Here is a 27,394-nt window from a genome sequence, read left to right on the forward strand (position 1 = left end):
GAGTGGACCAGGGGTTTAGCTCAGTGGTTCCGCCACCTGACTCACAAGTGTAAGGACCCGAGTTCGATCCCTGGTACCAAAATATGTATATCTGAGTGACAATTTTATATACACACACTATGAGCTGGTTAAGAAGCAATGCCGAGGGGTCGGAGATTTAGCTCAGTGGTTCTGTCGCCTGCCTCACAAGCACAAGGTCCCAAGTTCAATAACAAGGGTAAATATGGGTAAGCAGCTCCAATTTGCTAAAGACCATCAACAACTAACATAGGACAGTGAGTTCTTTTAGAGTATAGATCCTAGAAGCAAACACCATGGTCGATTAAAACTTTGTCTAAATAAGTCAGTTTCTGTGCTGAAAACTATTTTCACAAAACTGAAAGCTACTAAAGTGTTTGAATATAAATACTTTTTCTTTTTGTTAGCATATTTATGACCAAGTTCTCTGAAACCTTAGGAATTTACTCACCTGTGAATGTGTACTCTGGCTTCCATCTCACCCACCAAGATCGCTGCCTCTAGGCTGTGAGGCAGCAGGGAGATTCACCAGGGAACCCTCTGCTCACTAGGATGCTTGGCTGCTGAACGGAATCAAGAGCCACAAGGTGCAGAGTTGGGCTGGATGAAAACACTTGGGAGGTGCTCATGCTGTGAGTGTCATTCAGGGAAAGAAAGCAGAGGACCTTTCCAAACTTTGCACATCAACAATGAAACCATTGCTGTGTCGAAGAGGGATGTGCTCTGTCATGTCATCTGTTCACTGGAAAGTAGTCAAGGTAATTATAACTGGTGCCCTGGGACATGCAGTAGTCTCTAAGAATGTCTCTGACTATAAATAGGGTCTAGTTGGTGATCTTCTTTGTGAATATCTCTTTCCTGTAGGCAGTCCAAACAAGAATCACAGAAATCCAAAGACATCTCTGGAGGACAATCCTGGCAGTGCCACCGAACACCCTGGATAGGTTCTACACCACAGTTATCACACTTGAAGCCCACATGCTGTACAAATCCACTTTAGACTTGCATTTGCTGAAGTTTCTGCCTCTTTAACTTTTTAAATTGTAATAGTTTTTTATATTCAGGTAAATTCCTAGAGATGATTGGAATAATTTCTTCATCTGATGCTTCTTCAGCAACAGTGGTCATGTGGCTATGAAAACAGGATCAGTGATCACCTGCATCTATATACTCTGGCGGTTCATGTGAAGTCATGAAAGTGGAAGGCTTAAAGAGATGCTTATTAAGGTGATGCTGTGGCCCGCTTGTTGAAGACTTTTTGGAATATATATACAGGTTTGGTGTTCTGCTTGGAGCTGAGATATCAACTTTAGTTTGCTTTATGAATTAGTTCTGTACTTGGCTAGCAACCTATTTTGCTGTCCTGTTGCCCAGTTCATCTGCAATCTTCTGCCAGTGCCGAGATCCTACCTCCTCAAGAGGGTATTTCAGGAGTAGCTATTCAAGTTTTTTCTGCTCTTCAAATAGTTGGTTAAATGTTTCAGGTTTAGTGTTCTCACACAGATGGCCTTTTACCATCTGAGGACAGCTGTGGAAGCCTTCTGGACCATCACCTAAAGGCAACACAGAGTATAAAAGGGACTCTCCGTCTTTTTCAGGGACAGAATCCACAGGACTTTTTAGTCTAGCAAGTAAATCTACTTTATCGAAGATAACTAACATAATGAACCAAGATATAGCATGTAAAGGTACAAATTCCCAATGATAAATGTCATCATATTGTATACCTAAAAAGTACCAATAAAGTTAATGGGAAAAAAAACTAACTTAACTCTCCCAGTATGTCTTTTATGATTTTTAAACTCTCTTTCAAAGCCCCCAAGGCTGTTGGTATTTTGGTCCCATACAATGTCAAGCAACTGAACAACTCTCTGGGTAGGGAAGCCCTATATCAGCCTTCTTCTGGAGTTTCTCCACAAATCCAATGGGGCATTTTAGTGCTTCTCTCTGGCGCTTGCCTAAGCTTCCAAGGTCCTGGGCTGTTTGGGAGCGCTGAGCCTTGAGGACAGCAATTGTCTGCAGCAGTCTCTGATAACTGGATAACCAAAGACCTATCACTGTGGAAACATTATCTCTTTTTCTTATATCCTGAAGGAGTTGGAGCTATGTCCAGGCTAGAGCTTATGCAACAGGGTTTCATACTCTCAGCTTCAGCCATGGAGAATACTAAATTCCTTTAGCTGAGTTCTACCAGTATTAAGACAGGTTTCTGCAGACGTGTTTCTTAAGGCCTTTTAGGAGCTGTTTCCCATAGTATTTGATTCCTAAGCATTTGTATTTATCTGTCTTCACTGTTAATATCCATGTTACATTGAGATTTCAGGTGTTAATTATTTACATGGTTGTACTAGCATAAGCTGATATCTTCCACATGGGGTCTCAGGCTAGGGCCACTTGGGGAGGCGTCCAAGCTCCAGGGACTGCTGCCACAGCAGGAAGCTTGACAGTGGTGGTGCTGCTGTGCTTCCAGGTGACCTCATCCAGTGAGCGTAAACTTGGGCCCTCAGGGAACTGGAGAAAACTGGTGCTTCAAATCTCCTGAACAAGCAGATGTAAGAAGAGACAGCAGCCTGAGCTCCCAAATTCAAACCTATACCAAGCACTGATTCCAAAACGGCCTCAAACTGGATCGCAACAAAACATTATGTAACCCGAGGCTCCTTTATTTATTCCACTGGCAAACGTCTCCTGCTTAGTTTTGTGTAAACATGGGAGCAGAGTTTCCTAGCAGTCTATCTTCTCTGGGGCCAGCTATCATTACCCTGTTTGGTTCAGAAGGTTGACCTCATTGTTTCAGCTGCTCCCTTCTCTCTCATACCAGACACTTTCTTTGGTGAATTGGCTCCATTTAGGGATAGGGTTTGGGTTAAACACTTCTGAATTAACAACACAACAAAGTTTAGTTTTCCAAAGTAGCAGTAGTACCATGAAAAGAACCTTTCTTCCTTAGAACCAGGAGCTCACGTGTAGTCCTCAGCTTTTCCAAAAGGTGGAAGATACAGTGATCTATTGAGGGCTTAATTCAGGTGAGGTGCAGCCTTGGCCAGTCCATGTGCATGTGAGAAAATATAGTCTATCCTAGGAGCTATTATAATGATATAAAACTTTTAAAATTTTACAGATACTAAATCATTCCATGGATACACACAATCCTGTAAAAGAAGAATTATTTTATTGTCCTTTTATAGACAAGGAATCTGAGGGCAAGGGAATCAGGGTAACATGAGTAATATGGTAGAGCCTACATTTGAATCCTGGCAGGAACATTCTAGACTATGTGGCCTTATCCACTACACTCCTCTACCTAAACATTTCCTGGGAACAGGTGAGGTACAATATGTTTGTTCTCTGTCTTCTAGCCCCCGCCTCAGTGACATACTCCGTTCACATGACAATAAACAGTACTGACTACCACCATGTCCCGTGCTAGCTAAATACAGCACAGATCTCTAGACCTGCTTTGTAAATACATGCACTGCCAGCCATGTATAATTAATAAAAATTGAATTTAATTTAAATTTTATTTCTTCATTAGTACTACTCACATTCGTAGGGGTGAATAGTGGCTGATTTATGGGCAGTGTCGATCTAAAACTGCATCATCTTAGAAAATTCTATTAGACAATGATGGTCTAGCCCTTTGCTACTCAAAGAGGATTCCCAGGACCCTCAGCCTGAGCCTCCCTTAGAGGTTTCTAGAAATGCAGAGTCTCTGCCTTGCCTCAAACTGATTGGATGGGAATTTTCATTTTAACAAGAGATTTGTGTGTACCCAAAAGTTGAAGAAGCACTTCAGTCTAGAAATATTTTATGCCCTTCACATCTATTTCACCAGTAACCCATCACTTTTCTTGTCTATACCCATACACCATTATTCCCATTCCTCGCTACAGTGCTCATTGATAACTAAGTTAGTCACAATCAAATAAAATGATTTCTCCCTGTTGGATTTGTCTTATAAAAACTGACAGTGAACCAAGGCTGAGTGGTTGCGATTGACCAAGTAGAGGCCATCATAGATTCGTCAACTTCCAGCTGACTCCTGCACATGTGAATGAGCCTGATCAAGATCAGCAGACATGACTGGCTTGCCCATAAATGATACTAGCTTCATGGGCCATAAATGTGTAATCTTGTATGCTGCTGAGATCTTGCATTATTTACACACTGCATTTTGTAGTAGTAGATAATAAACACTCTATAAGGCAGTGCTATTGTATGTTTCTAAATACTGTATAGAATAAGATTTGTAAAAAAAATGATTCTTATAGAAGCTAAGCTCTTTTCATACATTTCTAATTTAACTCTCATAACTATCATATGAAGTGACTTCTTAAAAATAAGGTAATTGACACTCATTGAGGTTAAGTCAGTCACTTGAATGGCTTGTAAGTGAGCCAGGATTTAATTCAGGTTGTCCAATTCCAACTCTGACTTCCATTTTAAAAGCTCAGTACCATCTAAACACTGCAAGTTAGCATGGAAAATCACTGGCCTCAATGTCCAGGTTCCACGCCAGTTCTTGCCACTGAAAAGTTAGGTGAATTAAAACACATCACTGTTCTCAGTGCCTCTGTTTCATCACCTCTACAGGAGGAAAATGAATGAGCCAATTTATATTTTTCTTCTATCCTACTGTTCTATAAAATTCCATTATTTATAAAATTATGAGTTTAGTTTTTCAAATATGTGGACTCCTGCCTCAAATGACTTAGGCATACCTAATAGATTTTTAATAGACTTGGAACACAGACCCAAGTCCAGTGGATATCAGGGTGCTGCTGGGGTCTCCTTGAAGGTGCTGCTGAGATCCAGCTGAGGTGAGAGGAGCTGAGGTTGGAAGCTTCAGAGCAAACATGAGACCCATATTGGGCTCCAGGGCTCAAAGTCAAGGATCTAGGTAAGTCTTACTGCCATCATGGCCTGCACGATAGGCAAATTTATTGCTTGTGCCAAGCAAGGGAGGAAAATAATAACATCTGGAGTAGTTGAAGGACAGGAGGTTGAAATAGGAAAATGGTACAAAGCAGTTATCAATGGAACTAGAAATGATAACAGCCAACAATTTTTACTTCATTTGTAATTGACTCAAAAATTATACATATTTGAGACAACCCACAATGTGGGAAAAAATTTTCACCTGCTGTTCCTCAGACAAAGGTCTACTCTTTATAATATATAAAGAACTTTAAAAAATCAGACCTCCCAAATTTAAAGACCCAATCAAGAAAGGGGCATCTGAAATTAACAGATATTTCTCAGACAAAGAAGTAGAAATAGCAAAATAAATATATGAAAAAATGTTCAACATCACTGGTCATTAGAGAGACGCAAATGAAAACAACCCTGAGATTCCACCTCACCCCAAAGAGAATGGCTGCTATGATGAAATTAACCAATAACAAATGCTGGCAGGGCTGTGGGGAAAGAGGAACCCTGCTCCACTGCTGGTGGGAGTGTAGACTGGTGCAAGCACTGTGGAAATCAGTATGGAGATACCTCAAAGAACTAACACTAGAAGTCTCATTTGACCCCGCTATTCCCCTGCTGGGTATCTTCCCCAAAGAATTAAAAGAATCATACCACAGTGATATATGTGCACCCATGTTCATAGCAGCACAATTTGTGATAGCTAAAACTTGGAAGCAGCCCAAATCCCCATCAACTGGAGACTGGATAAAGAAAATGTGATTTTTTTATAAAATGGGGTGCTACTCAGCCATAAAAAATGAGAAATTGGAAACATTTATAGCTAAATGGATGCACATTGAGGTGATACTCAAGTGAAATAAATAGGACACACGTGTAAATACCAAATAGTTTCTCTAGTGTGAGAAACTGAAAGTGTAAACAAGGACTGAAAGGTATAATAGATAAATGTGAAATAGGAAGAAAATGGGCAGAGGGGAAAGGAAAGAAGGGAATGGAATTAATATGAGAAAATGAAAGAATGGAAACAAAGTCTATGGGGAGGGATGGAGGGGTTGAAGGGAGGGCAGGGGAATGGGGAAAAAATAAGAACCAAGAAAGGTTATGTAAAGGTGCAAATTTCCAATGATGAGTGTCTTTATGTTGTATCCCTAAAATGTACCGATAAAATTAATTTTTAAAAATTATACAAATTTATGTAATGTTCTGATGCATATAAACATTCTATATTTTTCAAATTGGGATAAGCATATATATCTCCTCCAACTTTTATCATTTATTTGTGGTTAAAATATTCAAAATCCTTTCTTTTAGCTTTTTTAAAAAATATACAGCACATCATCATTATATGTATTCACCCTACCATACAATAGAAAACTAGAATTTATTTCTCCTATCTAATAGTGATTTCTACCCCTTGAGCAACTACCTCTCTGTTCTCTCCACTCTCCCCAGGATGTGCTAACCACTGTTCTACTCTCAACTTTTATGTTATCAACTTTTTTAGATTCCACCCATGTGGTACTCATCTTTCTGTGCCCGGCTTATTTCACATGTTATACGGTCCTTCATTTCCATCCATGTTGTTGTGACTTTTATGATTCCATCCTTTTTATAGCTGTATTCCATTGTGAATGAATACCACCTTTACTCTATACAGTCATCTGTCGGTGGATACCTCTGATTCTACAGCTGCTTCCATTTCTTCACTACCATGAATAGTGCTACAATAAATGGGAGTGCAGATATTTTTTGCTGTACTAAATTCATTTCCTTTGAATATAAACCCAATAGTGAGATTGCTGGAACATATGGTAGTTCTATTTTTAATTTTTTGAGACTTGATCTTTTCAGACTCCCTACTGTTTACCACAAGGAATGTACTAATTTATATTCCCATCAATGGTATGCAAGGGTTCCCTTTTCTCCACATCCTCAGTGGCACTTGTCTTTAGTCATTTTGATAATAACCATTCTCACTGGGGCAAGGTGATAGTCCATTGTGGTTTTAATTAGCATTTACCTGATGATTATTGCTATTGAGCATGTTTTCATATACCTGCTGGCCATTTGTATGATCTCTTTCAAGAAATATCTATCTAGATTTATTTCCCACTTCCTATGAGATTATTTGGAGTTTGTTGCTTTGTTTTTGTTCTGTTTCTGAGTTGTTTGAGTTCCTTACATGTTCCAGATATTAACCCCTGTCAAACAAATAGTTTGCAGCTATTTTCTCCCATTCTGCATATTGTTTTTCTACTCTGTTGACTTTTTTGCTGTGCAGAAACTTCTTAATTGGGTGTAATCCAATTTGTCTGTTTTTTCTGTTTGCAAGAGTTCTTGAAGTTGTATCCAAGAAATCCCTTCCCATCCCAATGTCCTAAAGCATCATATATCTATTAAATGTGTTCAGTGAGCCAGGTACTTTGGTCAATGTGGAGGTGCACCACCTAGGTCCTCTTTTAGGAAGGGCAGGCTGCTCAGCTGCCAGGTGTGCAGTCTGTACCCAGGTGCTATCTGCCAGCTCCTCTAGGGTTTCTCTCAGCCATGGAGAGTCCCCAACACAAGCCACATCCCTTCTTGATCCATAGAGAAATGAATGGCTGATCCATACAGAAAATCACAGTCTTTGACAAAGTTATAAAGTCCTTGACTCAGGATAGCTTTGAAAAGATATTTTAGTTCCAGAGTCTATACCATGTTTTTTGAGGGCTGGACCCACGATTTGACTTCTTTTTCCTGATCCTACTTCCTACTTCTTCCTCTCATGGCTATTAATCCTTAACAAATACCTTGCATCCCAAATTCTCAGTGTCTGCTTCCAGCCCACCAAGTCACACTCATTCTAAGAGTCGATGATTCTAGTAAGTACTGATATGTAATCCATTCACTCAATAGAAGTCTCATTTTATTTTCTTAAATAAGAATAAATAAAAGAAAGAGAAAATGAAGGGAAGGAAAAAACATAGGAAGAAGAAAATTAATGGGAGTTACGTATTTCCTAAAATTTAATGAATCACCACTGTAATCTCCAAGAAAATGGGATTTGTGGCACTTTTGGACCATTGCAGAAGTAGCTATGATAGTCAATGCAGCAGCCTGGATGAGGACACCCACTGTCCTCAGAATGCTAACCATCTTTCAGATGCCACAAAAGGAGCAGAAGAAGAGATATAACAGAGAGAGTAATTAGAAATGGAACATAAATCTCAGGAATCTCTGAATGAGTTTCCAGAAGTTCTCTTTTCCTATGCACTCTTGCAGTTTCTGGCACTATCCTTTTATAAGAAAAAGTAATATTGGTTCTTTACAGTGAGACAAACTATTGTGTTACATCAGTTGTAACTCACAACAACCCCAGGATAGTGTGGTAGATATTGTCATTCGATAACTACTCCCTCTACTTTCCTCCTTCCATGAGAAATGTATAATTACCTACCACTTGATGCTGACCTTGGCCATGTTACTAGTTGGACCAATGGCATGTGGATACAGACAGAGGCTCTGGTTGGGATCCAGTGGTTTGTCTCATTCTTTTATGCTCATGATATTTACTCCAGAGAACAACTCCTTTTTACCCTCTCATCAGTGAAGTAGATCTGAACTCAAGTATCACCAAAGAAAATAATTATGACAGTTGAGCTACAAACCATCAAAGGAGGAAAAAACTAAGATTATAAGCCACTGAAATTTAGGAGAAGCTATTTGTTACACAGCTCTGTTGCAGTGAAAACTGACTAAATACAGATGTGTTCCATACTTATTCCCTTTGCCAGACGAGGAAGTTCAGGTACAGAGAAGTGACTTAACTAAAGTCACACAGCCAAATAAGTGGAGAAGCTGGAATTTAAACCAAGCAATAAAATGCTAAAGCAGTGCCCTTAGTCCTTGCTTTATACTGCATTTACAATGTTTGAGATAAACACTACTATTTCATTTCATGTGAGATGTTAAAAAATATTTGATTTTCATCTCAAACCAAGATTCAGTTGTTTTATTTCCTAGCTTTGCTTGGTATTCATAGATGGTAATGCCTATGAATAGGCCAACATTCACAGTTTATGTCTATTGTGACTATTATAACCAAAGGAATTACACTAAAATATCCAATCATATGATTGGCTCAGGAAAAATGTGCAGTTTCCATTTCCAAAAGATAGTGAGTTATCATTGAAAAAAGACCTGATTTTCTTGTCTTCAGCTGTAAGAAAGATGAGGAACATGTCAGAACAAGCATATCTCTAAGCCATTGTGCATTAAGTGAAAGATAGGTGCAGGAGCTTTAACTTGCATTTAGTTAGACTTTTACATTAAATAATTATATATTTTTTTAATTTTCCAACACTGTGATCAAGAAATATTTTCTGCTTGTTTTTGCTGGATGATACTGAAATGTGTGCAATTAAAGTCAGATGATTTATGCGAGCACTCTCAGCCCTGTGCTTTTTCTTTGCATTGACTGAATTTAGACTATGAGAAATTCTTGAACCTCCCTGGGGAATTTCAAGACCCAAACAGAACTTCCATGCACACCCTTCCTCTGAGCGACTCCATCCATCATCCCCTGCCATTATGGCTGCTTTCACAGTCCTTGGAGAAGATAAACTTGTGACCCAGGCTGGGAAGTTAGAACTGACTCATGCTGTGCAGTTAAGCAGTATGAAGGGCATCTGGTACTGTAATTTATCCCTTCAGACTTCCCACTGCCCTCACAGCAGCTTATTGCCATAGTCCTGCAGGCTCTTTCAACTCAATCCATTTATACACCTCACTAGAGATGCATAACTATAAAAGTTCCAAACCATTAGCCTAGATTCTTTCCAGACCCCTTCAGAAGGTCTGCCCTAAAGACAGTGACATATAGTAAATGACCTCAAAGGGAACATGCCACAGAATACTAGCTGGAAAGATGACCTAGGATGGAAGAGCCATAAAAGAGAAATGCATTTGAAGATTCTGCCTCTAATTGTCTAAAACCCATTTTGCCTCTTCTGGCCTGTGCACATCAGGAACAAAATGATGGTAGTAATATTATTCCCTTCATCTGCATGCTAGATGAACAAATTGTCCTTTGTGACTCTCTAAGAGTCTGTCATCAATGACTTTCAAAAGGCAAGAATCCATATTACAGCTATAAAGTAAATTCAAATACCTGCTGGTTTTATATACTCATTATGAAGTCTGCTGTAAGGCTGGCCCTGCCTATGCATGACAGGAAATACACAACAGTTGTGATGCCTTTATGCTTTCTTTCAAGGTCTTTACAAAGCTAAATAGTTCAGAAAACCATGAGCAACAAGTGCCAGGTATGATTCACTCCTGGAGAAAGAATATAAGGTCAAATCAATCAATTATTTTGATTTCAAGGGCTTCAGAGAAGAGAAAAGTGACACTAAATAATTGTCATACAAAACAAAGAGATACACATACCTAAGAGAGGTGCAGATACTAAGCAAATGAGGGATTGGAGAGAAAGAAATGATACTGAACAGTGAGGAAGGATGAGTTGAAGAAGGGCCTTTAAAAACAGGATTTGGTCTTATGCAGAGGATAGGAGGGCATTTTAAAGGAAAGAATTTACTCAAATGAGGAAAGGATAAAAAGAGAAGCAAAAGTGTACAGGACATAGGGTTCCTGACTCAGAAGGGTTTGGCTTACAATTTTTCAGCTTCACAATGGTGCAAAAGCAATACACATTCAGTAGAAATGTACCGTTCCAATCTGGAATTTTGATCCTTTCCTGGGCTAGCAATTTGTGGTATATGATGCTGGGCAGCAGCCTTGTGCCCCAGCTCATAGTCAGCCTCATGATCACAAGGACATATGAGAGACAGACACCCTCTGGTACAAGAGATTGGGTGTAGTCGATGCATTTTTGACTTAAAATATTTTCAACTTACAATGAATGGGTATATCAGGATGTGAGCTCATTGTAAGTTAAGGGCTTCTATTTGTGGAAATAACACTTCAATTTGACTCAACTGGAGGGGACATATTTGACACTAATGGGACAAATATATTGGAATTAAATTTCTAGTGTCCAGTACTATGAGGCTCAGGGAGCTTCATTTATTCACCATTTTTTCTGCTGAGCTCTGGGTGTTGTGAAGATAGAATGGGTGATGATCCAGAGTTCTCTCCTTATGTAACTACAACAGTTTGCCTTTATCTAATTGACATATTAGAATTTCTGGGTAAGATTTCTTTGAGGGACCAAGTATGAAACCACTGATGTCAGTAAATAGAAGCTTTGCAAGATGTTTAAGAGGGATGGTTGAGTCAGAAGATCGGATGCCAGCAATGAACCTGGTAGTGTGTAACATGGATTAGAAGGAACAGAGTAAAAACTAGAGAAAGTGAATTGAAAGGTAACATTCCCAGGTAGAGGTGCTGGGGACCTAAACAGATGCATAGAGATGTAGGAGAGGAGACTGGGCAGTTGTTGTAAGCACTGCAACTTTCCTGGGCATTGAAAGCAAATGGAATAGACAGGATGTGAGGATTTTAAGCCTATGAGATGGGATATTGTTTATAGAAATGCAAGACACAGAATGTAGGACAAGTTTGAACATTGAAAAGATAATTTCAGTTTGGAAAATACTAAGTTTGAGGTCCTAGCAAGGTTTCCAGAGGTTAAGCAACTTGGAGAAAATGTCTTGAAAGAAGCTGAGAAAGAAAATGCATAAAGGATGATCACATTAAACAGTCTTATACAGAAGGATAATTTCAGTAAAATGCAAAAGCTCAGTACATGTTAAAATCTATTATTTATTTGCTTCTCTGGTTTTTCTTCATGACCCCAGTAGGCCAGGTACACAGAATTTGTTCCTGGACCAAAGGTTCTTCCTATTCCTTATTCTTCTACTCAGAGATCTCATCTATAACCAGCTTCAAAAATCCACATTGCACAGATCTTTCTCCAGCCACTTTGCATGGCTCTTTCACCACCACCACCCCCGCCCCCCAGCCCCAAAGCTCCATTACCTGCTAGAGATGGTTGCAGTATAACCCAACACAGGACAGGCAAAGATGAACTCATTTTCTCCCCTTTTTATTATTCTCCAAAGTCTCTTTGTACAGAGGCCTCAAGCTGTGGTGTCTCAAACCTTCCCTCGTTCTTAACCGAGTCAACCTAGAACAGCATTTTCCCAGCATGCTCTTCCCTGGCTCAAAGTCTCCAGAGCTCCTCAGTGCAGAAGAGTAAAGGCTGAAGTTCTCATCCAGCTTGCAACATCATCCATAAAAGCCATCCATGGGTCCACCCCAAGTTACCTGTCCAACCACAATTCCCACTGCCTCTCTGCCCTACCCTGCTCCAAGAAGACCAACCTATGCCTGACCCCCAGGCATCCCCATCCCTATTCCTCCCCACCTCCTCAAGCATACCAATATTCCTTTTTTGGCTAGGAAGCATCCCACCCAGGTATTTCCTCATCTGACCTGTACCCACCCTCTAAACCTTGGCAAAAGTCCCCCCTTGTCCATAGCTTCTTCTTTAACCATTCCAGGCCAGGAGCAGTACTTCTTCCACCATCAACTGAACAAACTCATTGGTGTTTGCATGTCTATTTCCCTATGTGTGATATGAGATTACAACCATGCCTACCTACATCATAGGATTGTTTTGAAAATTGAGCAAATACTCAATAAATATTATCAGTATTATTATATGTTAGACATTAGCCTGGGCATTTAAGAATAGAAGTAGGAATATGATACAGTCTCTGACCTTAAAAGAGCTCAAAATCCAATGGTTATAAAACAGAAGTAAAAAAGATCAACTACTGTACCTAACCTGGCAGAAGGCTTTCACCCACTGGACTGTGGAGGGAACACCCAAGTCATGTGACAATTATTCACCCTTTTTTCCTAGTAATCTTTCCTAAGATGTCAGGTGTGACTCTTCTTCGGGAGCCTTGGACAACATAGGGACTTTTCTTGAATAACTCTTTGAAAAGTATATCTATTCCTTATTTTTGTACTTTTTTACTACTTCCCAGAGGCTGTGTAATAAACATTATATTTTCATAGGATAAAGCATTTTTATTCCAAGAGTTGGGAACATTTACTCATCGGACTATACTTCAAAATAATAGTATTATAAATAGCCTAATATGTAACACCTTCCACTAATAGGTCCTCACCCTTATGTGCCTGCAGGCACCCCTCCCCCACCCCGCCCCATATAAACCATACTCATCCCTAACTACTCAGTGCAGACATGGAAAAATACCTTGAATCTAGAGCCAAAAAAGAAAGAAAAGAAAAATAATTCCAGTTCAGCCACACCATTAGAACAGATTATACATGTCTATTACTGTTGCAGAGCCTCAGGCTACTCACCTGTAAGATGTATACACCAAATCATGGCTCTCAGCCTTGCCTGATTATAAGGTCCCTATATAGAGATTCCCATTTGGACCTACTGGATCAGAACTTTCAGGGTAGGAGCCTGGAAATCTGTACCTTGAATAAGCCCTCAGATAATTAGGGCAATCATCCAACTTTGAGAATCTCTTTCCCAATTCCCATTCTCCTCATATTAAAGACATGTTCCATCCAGGCATAGTGGTGCATATGTGTAATCCCAGCACAAGGAAAGCTGAGGCAAGAGGATGGCAAGTTCTAAACCAGTGTCTCAAAAACAAAATAAATAAAGACATGTTCAAGGGAGCCTTTAGACAGCCTGACTTGGCAGCTGAGAGCACATTCCAGCTCTAAGGGAGAAACTATAATGACATAGGCTCCCCCTCCCTTCTCTGTGTTCAGAAACACACTTTCTTTTCACTTCCCAACTGTGGTTTCTGATCAACACAAATGTTTCAACCATTTATGATTCTTTCACAATGACGGTTAAGAGCAAAGAAAACACTTTGATTATTTTGATACCTCTTAAGGACTTAACGCCAGCTTTGAACATGTGACACAGAATCTCCTTCATCAGATAATATTGTTGCAGTTGCTGAATTCAGTTTGAATATGATGCATATCTGCAATTTTTTCACTTACTCAACAGTGTTATTGTTAAATCTTATTGCATTCTCCCAGTTTACAGAAAGACGTATTTAAAGAATTATACTCAGCTTTACTGGCTTTGATGGAACTTCTTCTATCAAATGCCACTTTGCTGAGGCTTTCACTCAACAGGCTAAAAAGGAAAATTCTTCCCACGTTCCCAGGGAAGCTTCAGTCCTCTGCTTTGCAAACTCTAGCACAGGAGATTTTCTGGAAGAGCACAATTATCCACCAGCAGAAGTTTCCAAATTCAGAGTGAATGTGAGGAAATGTATACACACATTTAAAACGTGTGGTCAAAAATATAATGAGTGCATAAATTTTAAAAATTTTATTATAGCAAAAGATGCATTGCCATTAATTTCCCTCATAATACCCATAACACACACACACACACACACACACACATTTCAAACACACTTATCCCATCATTCTTGCCACTTTCTGAAGCAGCTCTGGAAGTCCTCTTTCATGAAGAAAGCTTTTAGCTGTGCTGTCATGGCTGGTTCAATGTCCTGAATTGATTCAAATGTTTCCTTTATGGCCATTTTGTCTTGGAAGAAAAGTTAGAGGTTACATGGTGCCAGAGCCAATGAATAAAGTGGATGAGGACACACCATAATGTTTTTATTTGACAGGAATTTCCATCAATATTTTGAATCAATTCTGGACATACAGACAGCCAACAAAAAGACACTCATGAAAGAGGACTTCCAGAACTGCTTCAGAAAGTGGCAAGAATGATGGGATAAGGGTGCTCAAAGTGGGGGGGACAGTATTTTGAAGGGAACTAATAGCAGTATATTTTTTACTATAATAAATATTTTTAATTTAAATATTCACCAATTTTTTGTCACACCACATATAATCAAAACTCCTCCCCTCATATCACATGCTCATCCAAATTATCCAAAGCCTGTAAGAAATGAGTTTTGGGGAAAGAGAAATGTGCTTCTTTCTCACAGGTTGATACCAGAAACCTGATCCCGAGGAGCCCTATTATTTGGTTAAGGGCATCTGATTGTCTGGTTCCAGCTTTTGCTAGCTATATTCATTAGGCAAAGTACTCATGTCTTTTGCATCTCAGGTATAACTGGGTTTTTTGCATCCCAATGTGAAGAACAACCATGCCCCCCATAAGATGTTGTGAGGTTTAAATTAGATATTATATAGAGTTGAAGATAAATCCTGTCTGATGGCAAGTACCCCATGAGTGATAGCAATTATTTCTTCTTGCAGGACATTAGCATTTGAAACAAAATAAGTGCAAAGACTTCCTTGAGTCCCATCTGTCCCCCACACTCAGTAATACCTTCATCTATATCAAGAAGCTCATTCAACCCGGTAAGCAACTGTCCCAGTCAATACACACACCCACTGTCTTCCTCAGTGAAAAACTTAAAAGCATGCCTCATTCTAAGAGTCATCTCATTTAATTGAAAGCCACATTTTTGTTTGCCAAGTCCCAAGTGCTCCATTTCCATTCACCATTATGAAGTCAACTTGCACACCAATGAAGTCAGAACACCACTATTTCAGCTTGTCCCCTACTGCCACTTTTCTGGAAGTGAGAAATGCATAATTCAAGCTCAGTTGACCTTGATTGCTAGTACCTAGTAGGCACCCGATAAGTACTTGTGGGCTTCGTATCTGAACTTCCATCCCTCCCCACAAAGGCACTGAGACTATAGCAATGGTGGCTTTAAAAAACTATCAATGTCCATAAGTTTATCTTTCCAAAAGAGACAAGAAGTAGAGAGAACAAAAAGAGGTCAGGACCCTTTGGCATGGAGGAAGAAACATGAACATTTAAATAGAATTCCTTCTGTTCTGAAAGATTCAAGCCTTCATTTGATGTGGATGAGGAAGCACAGAACCCTGAGTCATATCTAGAGAAATGACAGACTCATCCAAGACTCTAGGATGAATTACTTGGCAAGGGAGACTGACAATCAAATGGTCAGGCATGTTTGAACAGTTTCTGCACCAGAGAAGCTTAAGTAACATCAGCATGTTGGCCTCAGGGCCTCACAAGTTCTACATTCAGCAAGGGCGAAGGAAAATCAAATCATGCAGAGTCCATTGATGGCAGTTTCCAGAAAGGAAAAAGATGTATCGCTGAAAGGACAAAACCTAAAATTGCACTGATTTAAAATGTGGGATTTTAGAGTAGGGTGGTTCTTACTAAAATACAATTTGAAAGGATGCTCTTGATTTACTTCAGGGCCATGCATAATTAAGCTAAGATTATAAGGTATTTTCCCTTGAGAGTTAAAAAATAGGAAAATCACTACTAGTAAAACATAATGTCCAAAGTACATGGCAAAAAGTTGGCTCTTTATGGAGTTTTTAACTACATCCTTTTCACTGGAACTCTAAAACCCCAGCCTGTTCCCAGAACCTCTCATCATAGTTATGATTCTGATATTCCGAAGAAATAGAATGAACTTTCAGTATTTAATTCATCTCTGAGGGGAGGGAGCTGGGAACGAACAGTTCTAACCAGGAAAAATAATATGAATTACACTGAAGAAAATTCTCCATAATAGCTTAATCTTCTCTGTTTCCACATATTTGTAACTGATATACAGCTTCAGGAAGTATAGAAGTTACACCCATGCTAATTCTAACTGAAAGGACCAAGGCACTCTGGGAGTGGTCTCTCCTTATCAGTGTTACTTTGGGGGCACAATAGCTGCTGGGTGATATCAGCCATTGGGAGATCAACCAGATTGCCAATTCTCTATCCCAGCACAGAGGTTTAATTAATGTAAAAATTTCCAATATAATATAACCCTTTCTTTTGAGGACATAAAGAGGGGATGGACTTTAAATTTCAAAATATCCCAATTTTGTGCTGTTGTGTTTATTTTTTTGATTGTGTGTGTGTGTGTGTGTGTGTGTGTGTGTGTGTGCTGGGGATTGGACCCAGGGGTATTTGCATGCTAAGCACATACTCTGCAATGAGCTACACACCTAGCCCTGAAAGGTTTTTTTCTTTTAAATAAAGTCATATAGGCAGCAAGAAAAATGACAAAGGAATGAAAGTTCATTTATGCAAAATTTATTTATTGCATATATACTTAAAGTCTGATCTATGTTCTAGGCAAAAACATAGTCGAATATACCTGACTTTTTTGTAACTCTCTTTCTATGTTCTACTTGTGGCTACTTCTGGCACCAGGGCTCTGCCACCCCATGAGAACCGTGTATGTTCTTAGCCTGGCTAAGAGAAACAGAAGGCACATGGGTAAAGAAAGTACCCTTGGAAACATGAGCAGAAACAGCACAAAATGTTGCATGGAAGAGTCACAGATACATAGATACAGAATATGTTTCTTAGAGAAGAGGAAAAGTAAACTGATTATAGATTTGGGAAAGAGCAGGGCAGAGAAATGGTTAAAGGAATGAGATGGCCCCTCAGCGTGGTTGAGTAATATATGGAGTGTTATTAGATCAAAGTTCTCTATCTCCAAGGAGAAAACAGCTAAAAATTGGCTTTAAGTCTGTCCAGAAAAATGTCAGCTTAGCTTTTAGGATGAATTCTTGATGTATAAGTTGATATTGATCATATTGGGTTACAAAGAGAAGTACTGTAATCTCCCTCCCGGGAGATGCACAGGACAGGAAACGACCAGCAATAGGCAGGACCATTTCAAGTGGCCACTTCACTCAGAGCCAGAGAACACACTGGAAGGCTTCCCAGAGTCCTCAGTGGCTTAGGATTTTCTAATACTTCAACAAACACAAGACTGTGGAAATGACTGCTCTGCCCTGTGTTCAAAAATTTTAGCAAATTCCAAATATTTTTCCTTCATACAAATGAGGTGAACAGCTAGAGCAGACTTTACAAGAACACTTTACAACTAATCAGCACCTCATGGAATGAGATAACTACCTGTCTTTTCCTTAATATTGTAAATGGTTAGGGCCAGGGATTTAGCTCAGTGGTGCTGCCACCTGCCTCACAAGCGCAAGGTCCTGAGTTCAATGCCCATGCCCGGTACCAAAAAAAAAAATTGTAAATGGTTGAACATAGTTTAAAACAGATCTAGAGCTTGTTGCAATTAAAATTACAGGTGGGAGGAAAAGAAGAAGAAAAGAGAGAGGGAGAGAAAGAGAGAACACGAACAAGCCACATACAGTGAAAGGACAAACAGTGAGCATTTCTGAAAGAAAATGAATCTAACATTCATACCGGGAAATTTCACTAGAATCTTTTAAGCAAAGTCAGTATGCCTCACTGAAGAAAGACAGGGTCAGCCTTGATACTTTTGGTCCCAAAGGAAAGTTGTCCAGTTGCCAGAACATGAAGAAGGGAAAAAAGGAGGAAAATTGTTTTCTTTCCTGTTCCTGCTATGAACTGGGAAGAGCTGGGTCCTACGTGGAAGCCTGTGGAGAAAATGTTTCCTGCCCACATTTCTCAGGTGACAGTCGCTCCCACCACACTCACAGGTGTGCAGAGAAAGACTTGTAAGAGTGGAAGCAATTAACAAATCATCTAGTCTAAAGCACACATATGTTTGCACGTGCGCACACACACACATACACACACACACTCACACACACACAGCTTAAAGCACCCTACCAGCTAAAGACTACTGGCCCAATAAATACTTTTTCCCTCACTTACAATAAAATCACACAGCCCAGGTGAGAAAACCCAAAGGAAGATAGCCTCATCTCAAAAAGCCATAAAGCTGGCCCAGTTCCCTCTGTCCTGAGTTGAAGGCTCCTGCTTCCCCCTCCAGGCAGGCACTTTCAAGGAGATAGCAGCACCCTTCTCTTCAGAAAGAGATCTCAGTAATCTGCTTTAATTGTTGAGCTTCTAAACTGCTTTTGGCTCTACCTCAATTATGCCTTAAAAATCCCATACCCACCTAGAAATGTTGTGTTCCAGCCATGGAAACTTTTAAAACAAATCAGAAAACTTTGGCCCATATTACTCTATCAAATAATTCATATACATGGAAATTGAACCCCATGCTTGAAAACTTTGAACCATGGCTAAGTATGTCACAGATCGAGAAACTTCTTGGAAGGAAGGAAGAGAAGGTGGAGGGAGGGAGGGGGAGTGGAGGATGGAGGGAGGAAGAAAGAGAAAGAAAGAAAAGTACAACAAATCTTTTCCTCCTGTTTTTTCACTTATTTTCTAGGTAATGACTGACAAAATAAAGATGTTCATAATCCTCAACTAATACATTCCCCTCACAAAACAATTCATATCATGTCAAATAACACTGCTTTTCACCAAATAAAAATAGAAAATATTTAACTATTCCTGAGCAAAAAAAGCAAAAGGGTCCCTTTTCAGAGGATAAGAGATCATGAGGTTGAAATTCTGCACAGCACTCTCAGAACTAGAAGGCCTTGTCTTAGGACCTCGTATTTCTCTCAAGTCAATAGCTTTGAAAGCTTGCTAGATCCAAAACTGGCTCCATCTAATGGTATGTTTCTGATTGGTGACACCCTCAATCAAGTACTATTGTAATAAAACACATTTTGATTATATAGTCTTTTATGCCATTTATACTTACAGAGCAATAATTCTTACCCTATATAAATATTTTAACAATATTTTAACGTGGCCTTGAACATGAGCAACCCTGCACAAAAGTTGTGGTTTAAAAAGAAACAAATAAAAAGAGGAAACAAATGTTTTTGAAAGCTCACAAAATCAGAAACAAGGAAAGTCAATAAAATTTCTCCCAAACCACCTTTCCCTACCCCTGGAAACCATTTTATGAGATAATGAAAACTCTGACATGGAGTGATGTGATTAAGTAATAAAGGGCTGAATTTTCCTTCCCATGTAACTCCATGGGGCACTTCCCAGAGCATAGCAAAACCCTGTGTGAGAGTTCAGTGTGTGTTAGTGTGCCACCTGATTACAGGTGTTTGTTAAAGGAGCTCCCACTGAGATTTTTTTTCTGTAGACTGGTTAAAAGCAGCCTCATTCTTGCATACTCTAATGGCTTGGTTAGCAAGTCCTGTCCATCCTAGGAATCTGTGTGCACAGTGGATATGGATGCTTGGCCTCAGCCTCAGGACTGTAGGAAGGGCAAGTGTGCGCACTTGAAACCTCATGATTCTGCTTGGGAGAGATGGCAAGAAGAACCAACTTCTTCTCCACATCTTCACAGGAGACCATAGGGGCTCAGCCACAGGAGATATGCAGTCAACTAAGACAAGATGTATGGCCAGCTGTCAACCCTGGGAGCGCAACACTTAAAGGATGGTGAGTGTGCTCTTTTCTGGGTTTAATCTCATCACTGCTTCCCTCTGGAAGGATGGTGTGGGGCACAGGTTTGACCCAGCCTGCTGCTCTGCAGGTTTCCAGTAACACACAGGTTAAGCCAGCCAATAAATCAACCAGCTAACCAGAGCTTCATCACCGTACACGCTGGACTTGGAGCTTTGCAGCCATCTGATATTTCTTTAATGGGATTACCCTGATGGACACGGAATCTCTGGAGTCTGTCACTGTGAAAGAACTACTTCCAGCAGTATTTACGGGATGGTGCTTTCATGGCTGTTCCTCATATTATTCTCTCAGTAGTCAACTTTTTTGCATTCTAAATTCTTCTCTCATAAAACCTTCCCATTAATAAATGCACATTTGTGTAAGGGGAGGGGTTATTGGCTTTATTATTCAAATTTTTTATTTTGAAATCTACAGAAAAGTTGTAAGAATAATACAAAGAAATTCCAAAAATCCTTTAACCAGATTTGAGTCACCAATTATTTTTCTCAATGCTGATTATAGAACCCAGGGCCTCTTGCATTCTGGGCTAGTGCTCCATCCCTGAGCCACATCCCAACTCCCCAGATTCACTGATTTTTAAATACCTTGCCAAATTTAATAACCCCCTCTGTTTCTGTCTGTGTATATAACTATGCATGCACTCAGCTGTAGACAGAGTTATTTCTGTACTCCCTGGCTGTAGGCCGAACTAATCATGTCCTCACTGTAATACCTCAGCATATACCTACTATGAATGAAGATACTCTTGTGTGATCACACTGCAGAGATCTAAGGCAAGACATTTAACACTGTAAAAGACTTTTATCTAATTCATGAACCATATAAAATTTCATCACATATACCCAACAACTATTTTTATAACAATTGTTTGTGTATTAAAGGATTCAGTTAAGAATTGTCTGTCTCATTCAATTTTTGTCTCTCCGTACAGTCTCCTTTATCCTAGGGGCAATCCTTTAGCCTTTCAATTATTTTTTAGAATATCCCTCAATTTAGATTTCTCTGCTATTCCCCTAGAATTAGACACTTGTATCCCATTTGGGATATGAATGCTCCATCATGATGTACTCTTCCCAAAACACACATTTGCCTCTTTTTAGTGATGCTAACATTTATGATTTGATTAAGATTTGTCCCATTTCTTCACTGCACCATGAACAGATTTTCCTTCTTTGCTTTCATGTACCTTGAAATAATACAAGTATTCTGCCTCTCATTGAATCTGCACCTCTAGATTTATCATCTATTGGTGATTCTTTTTTTTTCTTAAATTCTTTTATTGGTACATTTTAGGTATACAACATGTTTACATGTATCATTGGGTGCTTGTACCTGTACATGATGTATCTTAGTTCTTATTTTTTCCCCATTACCTGTGCACCCTTCCCTATTTACATAGACTTCGTTTCCATTTTGTTTCTTTTCTCATAATTTTTCCCTTCCCTTCTTTGGTGATTCTTACTCAGATCAACTTCTGCTCTGATGGTTGTGTGCTTTTTAAGATTACACTGCAGAAACTTAGTTTACTGACCACCATGACAGGGCAGACTGCCTTAGCAATCTCCAGACTTCAGCATTCACAAAATGATCATACCATAAAAAGAGGAGAAAAGGAAAATATAGACACTACAAGTGGGCCCAGTTTGCCAAAACATGCCTTTCTTTTATCCTAGTTTTTCCAAAAGAGACCCCGACCTCAGAGGTGAGAGTCGAAATCTGAAATCACAACACCATCTTCCATTTCTTTGATTCAATACCAAGCATTTTTCATAATGATTACATGCAGCCTCTAGTCCAGGGCATTTCCCCCCTTTTGTTTAAATTGCTTCTAGAATAAACATCTCAAAATTTAGGATGGCAGCCAACAGAAGATAATCTCCCAGGGGAAAACACTGGAATCTTTACAATTTCCATCACCAAGAAGCAAAGGAAAGTGACAGGTTGCCATTCATTTCCAAAGAAATTATACTCTGAAGTGAGATCTCCCACCTTGCTTCCACAATGAGAAAGTTAGTTTTTTAAAATGTGAAATTATTCATTTGCCATAAGAACCATGTTGTAACGTTCCCCATAGAAAGAGAAACACGTAGGCATATTTTGTATTAATTTGCACACACACACTTCTCCTTGTAAGAGAAGCTCCAAGGACCCAGAAACCTGATCTGTCAATTTTCAAGAGAATACTGTACTCATTTCACATGAATGAAAGAAAGTATAACCTACTGGTTAGAGGAATCCATCACTTATCCCCTCTGGGTTTATGATGTTTGCCAGAAATAAACATATTTTCTGGAGGACAGATGGAAAATGTGAGGTGACAACTCATTCTCCACAAAAAATGTTACTTCTCAAGAGGCAAATTCTCACTTCAAGGTGTGGAATATCCATGTGCATAAAACTCTGATCTGTAGACAAGAATGTCTACTGAGATGAGGGTTATTCTAATAAAAGCAGAGTTTGATAGAAAATAAAAAATTACAGAAACAAAGTGATGAGGTCCAAGCTACAGATGCTGATATGGCCAGTCCTATTTCCTTTATTACTAATCAGAAATCTGGCAATGTGGGTTGAATTTTGTCACCTAAGGTGCATTTGCTTATCTCACTTGCATTGATGTGTATTGTGTGAAGATGCCATATCATGTTCCCAACAATGCAAGCAATGTGAACAAGAGGACACATCTACAAGCATGAGAGATTATCACATCACATTGTACTGTGTCCTTCTGTGACAGGTCTTACTGTATTTTACAGTTGGAAGCAACTTAGATGTCATTTCACAGCATCCTGATTTTATAAGCAATGCAAAAGACAGAGTGTTAAAACACATTCATCCAATAAGTTATGTATTCAGAGTATATTTACCAAGCTGCTACTCTGTGCCAAGTACTAGGCTAGCCCCTGGATACATGTTGGAAAGTAAAGTAGAGCTAGCCCTCAGTGTCTGCTAGTTCTGCATCTGTGAATTGGACCAACAGCAGGTCAAAAAAATTTTTTAAATTGCATCTGTACTGAACATGAACATTGCCGTTATTCCCCAAACAATAATATATAGCAAGTCGGTACGTAACATTTGCATTGTAGCAATATTATAAGCAACCTAGAGATTATTTAAAATATATGAGATGATGTGCTAATGTTATATGCAAATACTATGCCACTTCAAGTAAAGGACTTAATGTTCTCAGAGTTCAGTATCCACAGAGAGTCCTGAACTAAACCCCCACAGATAATGAAGAATAGCTATAGATATCTGTGTCCTCATAAATATTGCAACATACTCATAGAATTGATTACTCAAAACATCATAGTTTATTAAAATCTGTTGGACATCAGTGTACACTAGAAAGATATTATGACTCACATATGTAATTTTAATATATTCAATATATACATTTCTTTAAAATATAAAGAGAAATAGGTGAAATTAGACATATACTTAACTGAACCAAATATGTCCAAAATAGTCAACATAAAAATAATTATATAGTCAATACAAAGTTATTGATATGTCTTATGTTCTTTTTCTTACTAAATCTTCAAAATTCAGTAATGTATTTTACATCTGTCAACATCCAATTCTGATAGCAAATTTTCATCAGAAATATTTGATCTGCGTTTTTAATTCATAGAAGTCTGTGCTTTAAAAAGATTGACAGGGCTGGGGATTTAGCTCAGTGGTGCCACCGCCTACCCCGCAAGCGCAAGAACCCGAGTTCAATCCCTGGTACCAAAAAAATAAATAAATAAAAAGATTGACAAATTTAAGTTGTGTCCAACATTCTTAAAAATTTTCAAAGAATGGAATGAAGCAGATTTTTAATTAAAACTGAATACAATTAAACAATAAGGTCCCTCAGTTTCACTTGCTTCTTGGGGCCAGTGGCTACTGTAATGGTGGCACAGTTCTGAATGCAATCATTTCACTTTCCTAAGAAATACAAGAACCAGGCCGGGCAGGCATTACTGCCCACATTGTACATAAGAAAGATAAACATGGCTTTAGAGACCATAACTTGACTCATCTGAGCACTGTTGTGCTTCCACAGTGAGTGGTAGAATCAGAATTCAATCCCAAGACTCCAGACCTTAACAATGTCCCCCTTATCTTGTTGCATTAAACATAAATGTGAGGATCTTACTCTGTTCAGATCACTATGTTAGGTCATAAAGAATCTTAAATGGCCAAATATGAACTTTGGACTTGAGCCAGCCTAGAGGTACACAGGCAGTCTAAGAGCTAAATCTAGCCACAAATGGATCTGTTGGCAAGGTCTCATTTTTCTTCTAAAAATTTGAATTTGAGTGCTTCTCAATAGGACACACATTTTTCAGTTTACCACAGACTCCACAATCCCCTCTTACATCACAACCATTCAGCTTCACTCATTTAGTGTTCTTTTCTTGGCCCCTGATGCATTTGAACTTGTAGATCTGGTGAGGCAATTGGCATCATTAAATGATTTCAAGGAAGGTGGGAAGAATGAGCCCATAGTGCTTTTGAAGACAATCTGGTCCTGTGTTCAGGCTTGATTGGTAGCAGGAAAGAACAACACCACGGAGGCTCATTTAGTTTCATGCTAGCCTTTCGTAAATCACTACCTCCTAGTTCTCATTAAATTATTTTTGTTGCCAAAAGAGTCTTCTGGAATGTTTAGAATTTTTAGCCAATGGCCCCAAAAACCTTCAAGTGAAAGGATAGAATCCTCCACCTCCCAGTCCCTTTTTCTCTCCCTGAGACATATACATGTGCATCATTTTCAGTTAAAAGTTAAAAAAAGGATTTTAAAGGTTTTCAGACATCTTTTTTCCTTCCCTTCTTGCCTGCTTGGAGGCCCTGGACAACCTATAACCTCCATATCTGTCTTTTCTTATAAGTAAACATTTATTATTTTTTTCACCCTTGCTATATCACGGGCTTCTGGAGACTATGAGATAGTGATAAGTTTTTCATTCTAGCCAAGAAACCGTAAGAATGTTGACTTTGACATTACTGTCAAGGAAGAAGAAGCACCCCAACTTTGAAAAGCATCGATTTTTAAGGCCCCTTATAGGTACAAAGTTAAACAGGTACAAGTAGCCAATCAAACTGATTCTATCAAGATAAATTTATTAGTTAATCTGATATAGCAATAAGATATATTTACCATAACAGAGGAGAAGGTGAGGATTTGTTTGAGACAACTCCCTGGAATTATCCACCTATATTTTTATAATTAATTTCAGAGTCAGTTTTCCATATACAAACAAGTTCTCTTGCTTAAACCTATATTTTGCAATGATTGTGTTGAGTAAGAAAATCTAATGCAGAGATTCTCAAACCTAAACTATAGGATGGGAGGTGGGGAAGGCAATAAACATGAAGATTTCTGAGACTAAGCCCCAAAGATTCTACTTCAGCAGATTTTGAACATCTCAAGTCCCTTAGGCAAATCAGATGCAGGAGTTACCTGTAGATCACACTTTGAAAAATATGGCTTTAGCAATTGGCCATAGATCATGGACTTTTCTTCTCTGACGAAAAATCTGTAGTCTTCTCTGATGAAGAAATCCATAGTCTATTTGAAGATAATTTCCCAGTAAGGATACTGATGGTACTAACTAATAGTCTTTCTGTGTCTGTATTCTATAGTGTGATTCTGCAACTCCTGTCATTAAAAGGAAGAGTCTGTTTCCCTTCTTTTTGAGTCTGGGCTGGTCTTGTGACTTGCTTATACCTTTCCAGTAGGAATGTCAGTGTGCCAGCTCCAAGTGTGTGCCTGAAGAAGTCTTGTATCCTTCTCTCACTCAGATCTTCATCACTGCCATGTGAATAAGCCCAGAGGGGCCTGCTGGAGGTTAAAAGACTGTATAGAAGAGATCCCAACCATTCTATTCAAGATCATCATGGAACACCCTACAATCGGGCACCATCAACCAATTGAAGGAGCCCACTCTATATGAGCAGAAATTCCTATTTGACCCCATAGATTCATGGTGAGCCTGGCAAGACCAGAAGATCTGTCTGTCTGACCAAAAGACAGTGAATCATACTGTATTAGGCTACAGATTTGGGGGTTGCTTGTTATGTAACAATGCTAACTGATACTAAGGCAAAGACCTTTCCATCTGTCCTGTGTTCAGGAGACAGTGGATACACAACAATTCCTGAACAGGAATAAATTACATGTTATTTTGGCAGGTAAACACATGTCCGGACATTTACCATTTGATTTCGCTGGGTTTTAACTCTACCAACCCTGGTGGACCAAAGTGATGGCCAAGGAAATAGTACAAAATGAGGACCTGAATAGTGTAATAGTTAACAATAAAAATATAAAGTGTCTTTATTTAAAAGACAAGGTGAAAAACACCCAAGTCTAAACTTAGCAGATTTTTTTTCACAGTTCAAGGTCATATAGTTAAGAGGTTTTTCAGGTTATTGTTATTCCTTTATCATAACAGAACACAGAAGATACAGAATGTATTCTTTCAAATAAGAAAAGAGATAAGTGTAAAATGTTATTTACCATATTCCCTATAAAACCCTTCAGTTCCATGAAAATTCCTCAGAAGTCCTCAAAATCAAGTCTCTTAAAGCTCCCCACTTGCAAAACATAATTAACACTTTCCAAACAATTCAAGTGCTGAATATCACTGCTGCTGAATTCTTAGAAGCTGCCTCACGTATCTAGAATCAGAATGTTAGAGAGACCAAGTCTCAGAGGAGAAACACATCTCTGGGCTCCTAGAATATTCATAGCTTTGGCAGCAGTGGCCTTGCTGCCTGCTTGTAAGGCAAGGCCGGTGGTATCACATACTCTCAGAGAGTGGCTCACAGAACAGCACACCATATGCTCAGCAGGGCACAGCTCAACGATGGCAAGTCAAGGAGATGCTTTGACTAAGACTCTCCTCACAAACAGCTTTACATAACTGTAATGGACACATTATATCCAAAGGCAAAAAGAATTCCTTCTTTTGTTTGATAGGTAGTTATTTCACCCATACAGAAGAAGGAAAAATCCTGTCAAAACCACAGTGTTTCCTCATCACTGACCATCTACAAACATACAAAAATGGAGATCAGAGTAAAAAAGTCTCTTTGCCCAGAAGACAAGATTCTTAAAAGTGCATTTGCCCATTAGAGCAAATATCGGTCCCACTGGACATATAAGTTTCCAAAATT

The 27,394-nt window shown here is 39.0% G+C and overlaps 1 pseudogene; it reads right to left on the minus strand.

The window, feature by feature from the left end:
- Window positions 1–475: 475 nt before the first annotated feature.
- LOC101699768 (ZZ-type zinc finger-containing protein 3 pseudogene) lies at window positions 476–25,781 on the minus strand (annotated as a pseudogene).
- Between the last annotated feature and the right edge of the window lie 1,613 nt (window positions 25,782–27,394).

This window comes from Heterocephalus glaber, unplaced genomic scaffold, assembly GCF_053883595.1.
Source record: "Heterocephalus glaber isolate CG9 unplaced genomic scaffold, H.glaber_assembly_v1.0 deba00001532, whole genome shotgun sequence".
NCBI lineage: Eukaryota > Metazoa > Chordata > Mammalia > Rodentia > Bathyergidae > Heterocephalus > Heterocephalus glaber.